This window comes from Epinephelus moara, chromosome 24, assembly GCF_006386435.1.
Source record: "Epinephelus moara isolate mb chromosome 24, YSFRI_EMoa_1.0, whole genome shotgun sequence".
Classification (NCBI taxonomy): domain Eukaryota; kingdom Metazoa; phylum Chordata; class Actinopteri; order Perciformes; family Serranidae; genus Epinephelus; species Epinephelus moara.
The window spans coordinates 38,698,873-38,704,872 of NC_065529.1; the positions used below are offsets into that span (position 1 = coordinate 38,698,873).

At 40.3% G+C, this 6,000-nt stretch overlaps 1 protein-coding gene and 1 long non-coding RNA gene across 2 annotated transcripts in view; one reads left to right on the top strand and one right to left on the bottom strand.

The window, feature by feature from the left end:
• LOC126386215 (uncharacterized) overlaps positions 1-256 on the top strand; it is a 34,839-nt gene extending 34,583 nt beyond the window's left edge. Inside the window, exon 3 of the long non-coding RNA XR_007569476.1 lies at positions 136-256. This is a non-coding gene — a long non-coding RNA (uncharacterized LOC126386215). The remainder of the gene's footprint in view (positions 1-135) is intronic.
• LOC126386204 (immunoglobulin-like and fibronectin type III domain-containing protein 1) overlaps positions 1-368 on the bottom strand; it is a 36,296-nt gene extending 35,928 nt beyond the window's left edge. The window contains exon 1 of the mRNA XM_050038397.1: positions 237-368. The gene's annotated coding sequence lies outside the window, so the exon portion shown is untranslated. The remainder of the gene's footprint in view (positions 1-236) is intronic.
• Positions 369-6,000: the final 5,632 nt, after the last annotated feature.

The following is a 6,000-nucleotide window of genomic DNA, read 5'->3' on the forward strand; positions in this document are numbered from 1 at the left end:
GAGGCGTGTATTCATTACACACAGCATGTACTATTTAGTTTGGTTTCCTGCACCTATTTGTGCACCTGCTAACAAAATGCTGACGTCTTTCTGATGCAAACAGTGACATTGTATTTATCCTGATTATGTTCGCAGGGCCTGACTTACAGAAAAAAAATAGGCTGTCTGTAATCCATTTCTGCTCTCTGCTCAGAATATTTCCTCATCCAGCCTGCCTTCATTTGAGGGCCACCTACCTGCTCACAGTCCTCAGTGCTCTCAGCTCTGTTCCCTTTCAGGCAGCAGTCTGGTCACACTGTGCCTTCTCCTAATTTTTTCAATGTAATAGATCCTTCCAGCAGCGTGCAAGTCTGCGCTTGATGCTCCTCTACCGACTAGACCAAGCGACTGCCAAAAGCTGTTTAGGCTTTTTTGTATTCGTGGTGACTCCAAAGACACTGGAGGTTGGGTGGGCGGTGAGGCACAGAGGGGGCACAGTGAAGGGAAGGTCAGGGAGCAGGTTAAATACCTCTTTAAGAATCATTTGTTCCCATGAGCCAGATGCAGTGGCGCATAAATGAAGATGAAGTTTGTTTACAAGCCTGAAATTTAGATATATCAGAGTTTGCAAGTTTAGGATTTGATTAGGGCTGCTAAGTGTGTGTGTGCTGTCAACTGTTAACTCTTACTCTTACTTAACTCTGACTTATATTGTTCCGTATGAAAATAAAGACTCTAACAAACAAACTCCTGTTGTTTCTGTTTTTGCAAGAAAATTTAAAGTGTCTTCATATTGAATACACACAGAGCGCAGCCTTTAAGATACTGGACATATGATTAAGGATGCACCTGCTCATCTAACCTCATTCTGGAGACTTTTAGTGCAAAACACACCGGAAAGTACATTAACATCAAACCTGTCAAAACAGTAAGGTGGATATTGTGACTGAAATCAGCATTTGTTTGTATGCTGGGATATCGTCAGAATGCTGTCTTGTAAAGATGATTTCCTGTAATCATGTTTAGTGGAAGTGACGACTGGGACGTATTAATTACCATCCTGCCAACTTCAATTAACAAAAGAAGGAACTTCTAAATGGCTGATATTGATTTGACAAACTGGAGTGGAAATATATAATGATGATGTTCACTGGATGAAGTTTGATATCAAGGGCCTCTTTATGGCAGGCATTTGAAAACATTTATCATAGCAAACATACTAGAATTACAAGTATCATGTTAATAATAGGTCATCTAAGGACATGTCATTCTGTATGTGGCTTGGACTAAAACCCATAGATGGATACAGCGACATCTAAATCAAGGTTCAAGGCTGCAGTGCTGGAATGCTTTCTCCTGTTGTCTTTTATTACAGACTCTGGTATTCCAGTTGCATGTCATGTTGAGAGTTGTATTATTTTAGGACGTGCCATAAACATTGCCAGCCACTGTCCTTAGAGGCTTAAATAAAGAAGTGATGTGTAGGTGCTTCAAATTGTCACCCCCCCACTGGGTGTAAGCCAAACACGGAGTCAGCTGTTACGAGTCTGTGTTTCTACGAACATCTGAAACCTGATCAAGACTATTGACAAGTGTTAATACCTGCAACAAATACATCCTTACTAGAAATACACCTACAGTAAATGACACTAGGGAATAAATGAACTCTTTCTTATACAAATTATGCATTTATATATGGTAGTAACAGTAAGTATTGTTTTTGTTTGTCGTAGTATGAGGCAAAACGACCCCCAGACAAATTTTAATCTAAAAGACATGACAGTAGCATGAAGTATGACAGACCTCCGTGAAATATGGTTTGATTGTATGACCTTCTTGTCCCGACGGTGAATCAGGTGAACTTTGCCTTCAGCAGACAACAACAACAACAACCATAAATCTGTCTGACTTAAAGAAATATGCCCAAGGTATCATTTTCTAGCAGGCGGCCATGGTTGTGTAAGTCACACAGGATGCATAGTGAATGTAAAATCATGTTAATATCAGTGTGGTCTGCTGTCATGTTTTATTTTGAAATTAACTTTTTTTAACTGAGGAACCTTTATTTATTCTGCTTTGCAGCTGATGATGTCTAGTTGCTCAGAAATACATGATATGTTACTATGTAATCTAATACACTAAGACGTCAGTAGTTTACATGTTTCTGGATGTCATACAATCATAAGTACTTAAGGATTAGGCATACATACATTTTCACCAGCTACTTAAATGGCTTACTGGTCCCTGTGCATGGAAAGATGACACCACTGGCATGTTCTGCTTTATTGGACGGAGGGTTAGCCGTGTCATCTGGTCAGGTCGAGGTCGGGCAAGGGTTGATGAAGAACATAAAAATACTATCTCATGCTATATTTGGGCCACTGTGATATTTTTAAACCACAAATAGAGCAGGATGGTGTTGATTTGATAAGACACCGAGATGTCTGTGAAGAATAATTTGATTAAGGCAGCTTGTGACAATTGAGTCATTGTATTATATCATTGGGTTGATTGCACACTTGAAGATGTATTTTATTTTTCATTTATTTTGTAAGAAATTCTTTCTAATAAACTTGATTTTAAACAACTTTGTTAGCTCCTGAAGCAGTACACACATTGACTTGGGTCACAAAAGTAAAGACTTTTATTAATTAGCTAGTTTATAGCTTGGTCAGCAGCCCTACGCTCCAAACTATGATGCTCTATGTGGTCAAAGTAATTATGATGGTAGCAAAGGAGGAAATCAGGCGACACAGTATAAATGAAGGAGGTCCAGGTGGATGGATAGGACAAACAAACACAGAACTTTCACCCAGGAGACTGCTGTTTGTGTCCTGTATGAAAAAACCAAAGGGTTACTTTGACTAACTATGTCATGAACTTGGCCTACTTATTTTAACCCACACCCTGATCTTATCCTAAACCTTACCAGGTAGTTAAGGTGCCTAAATCTAATCTGGAATCAATTTATTTTTAAAAGACATGTATGCATGTAAACAAGTGGAAATGGACACGTGCAAAACTGGCGCTAGAGGGGTTACTAGGGCATCATGGTTTGAGGTGTAGAGCTACTGACCAAACTGAGTTGGGAGTAAGAAGTTTTGAATGTTCAGTTTTTGTTAAACCTGTAATAAGGAGGTGTTCATTCCTTGTACTAATGACGAAATAGAAATCTGGACCCTGTGGTTGCACCAGTTGGGAACCAGTGCTCTAGATAACGGCTAGCAGCTAAAGGTGCTAACTCCATAAACAGTGCTATCAACAGCAACAGTGCTGACAGAGCTAACACTGCTAACCTAGCTGAGGGTTGACACTACACTTCCACGACAAGGCCTTAAGTTCAGACAGCGTTCAACCAGTGGATCCACCGTATGAGTGCAGTGCAGAGCAGCAGCGATTAGCTAGCCTCGGGTATGCATAGCTCTCACATGCATTAACATGCACACCAACTGGACTGTCTGCCACAACATCAAACAGAGAGCTTGAATTACAACACACACAGAGGGAGCATGACTTCATCCTCTGCTCAGGACGCCATTTTTCAACTATACTGTATGTCTTTACATAGCAAATAGTTGTCTGTGCCTATATTAATGCTTTAAAAGTTTTATTCAGAATCTTTACCAGTAAAAAAATAAAAGAAATCTTCCATCTCCCTGGACAGACAGATATACAATATATGTCTAGGACAAGCAACATAGTAAAACTACACAGTAGAAAATCTAAATGACAAAGATTATACAGAGAAAAACAACTTCATTGTGTTAAAGAAGTTTTAAAGTCTGCCTTTTAACAACAGACGGGTGCCCACGAATGCACTGTAACAGGTTTTGCTTGTTGCAGTCACTTTCCTTGTTCATGACTTCCCTTCCTAAAAGACTTCAAATGAGAGGAAGACAAAATCACACAGTCCTGATTCTGTGGGAAAAAAACTTTGAAGCCAGTATCAGTCAAAGGAATCAAGGGTGGGTATCTTCCGAAGTTACAATCCTGTTATTACCAAAAATCCCTGTTTTTGTTTCCCTCGGCAGTGTTTCCGTCCTGAACTGCCGTGTAACACAAAGAGGGAATTTGCACTAAAAAGACAGCTTGTCTTAGATTACCTCCAAGATCTCCCCTCCCTTGCCGCTTCTCGCTTCCTCGTACTGCTGTTTACTGTTTTCCCGACTAAAGCTCTCAGTTATATGTATCCAGTGATGGCTTTAGCATTCTCTAAATTCCTTGACCCACATGCCTACTGGCTCCTTACAACTGTGTCTGCATCTGCTTCTAATGGTCTTTGTCATAATTCACACTCCACCTCCTCTGGCTCCCTGTTGCCTCCCTTCCACTTCATTTACTGTCCATATCTACCTATTCTTTGATATTCCAGTCCGTCCTTTGAGCCTGCTCCCTCAAGCAACGTCTTATCTCGCTCGCTTTCATTTTGATCCGTCTCGGTCAATGTAGCATTTTACCGCTACATTATTGCCAGACGTAGGTAGCTGTATTTGATATTTGTCTGTGAAGCATCCATTAGTTTGTTAGTTTGCATCATTTGACATGAAAGCAGCTTTTAAAGTTGCCAAGTGTAATTGCTGTTTTTCTTTAAACTACAGTATAACAAGATTTTATTTTTTGCATTGCGAGCAGCTAGACTGAAAAAGGTTAAATTTTCCCAGGCAACATTGGAGTCCAGCAGCTCTCCTCTCCTCAGGTGTCAGTGGCTGCTCCACTTTCAACAGGATAATTCTGATAGTGTCAGAATCAGAGAGACATTTTTATCAACCGTGGATAATGTTTTGGGGCTTCAGGGAGTGCACCGACGCGATCAGGAGAGGTAATGCCCCCAATCCCTGTAAGAGGCGAGCTGCTGATGAGGTCACACCATGTGTTTGATTTACCGCCTCTGCTGGCTTTGCTATGCTGATACACCCTGTTCTGGACTCAGCCCACAGCAGCAGCATGTATAGAAATCAGAAGATATTTTTGATTCCTTTGGTTGTAAACGTCGTTGTTAAAATGTTTCAGAGTTCAGAGCTTTGCACAGGCCTGTCAGTGAGTTTACGAAGGTCACTAGCGTTCTCTATTTTTGGCAGGCTCAAATAAAAAAGTGACATCTATTCATATGTACATTTTAAGTGTAATGGCAGCAGTCACAAATGGTTTTATCTCTGGCTGCAGTGAGTCTGTTGAGATTGAGATTCGGCCTCTATCTCACCTCTGAACCAGGATGCTGAAGTAAATAAAACTTTTTTACCTCCTTGCAGCCACACGCATTCAACCAGTGATGTAGAAGAGGCAGCTAAACTTCTTACTTTACCTCTGGAGTAATTGAATGCTTACTTTTCACACTTCTCTGGCTCTAAAGTGGCGTTCATCGTGTCCCCGTCATGGACTCAACAGCGTGGAAAACTCAATTTTGACTGAATTATACATTCAAAGGAATACTTTACTGAAAATGTACTGAGAGACATTGACCGAAGTCGTCCTCGTAGCCAAATGCTTATCACACCCAGAAAACCTGTGGTGTGATGTGAATCAAGTGGAGGCAGCGTGCTTTACATGTGGTATTACCTTCACCTGACTGACTGCGAGACCCAGAGAGTAAGCGGGACAGATTTTGGTTGCCAAGAGGAAGAAGTTTAGAGATCTTTTACTCCAGTAAAAGTAGAAACACCACAGTATAAAAATACTCCAGTACAAGTATAAGCTCAAAATCGTACTCAGGTAAAAATAATGAGGTATTACCATAAACATATACTTAAAGTATTCAGTGTGCAAAATGATCCCACTCAGAGTGATACTGTATGTTCTATATCTTTCTGAGGTGGACCCAAGTCATTGTTTTGCATGTCACAAGTCTCTCAGTCTCAAGATTTCGCACTCAAATCCCAAGTCAAGTTCCAGTCCTAAACTTTGAGTTTCGAGTCCTGAAGAAGTCATAATGCGCTCTTCTTCAAATATAATGGCATTGAAACAACAGAGTAGTATAATATTAAGTTTACAAAAATCATAAATGTCTTTCAAATTTTGTTGAAA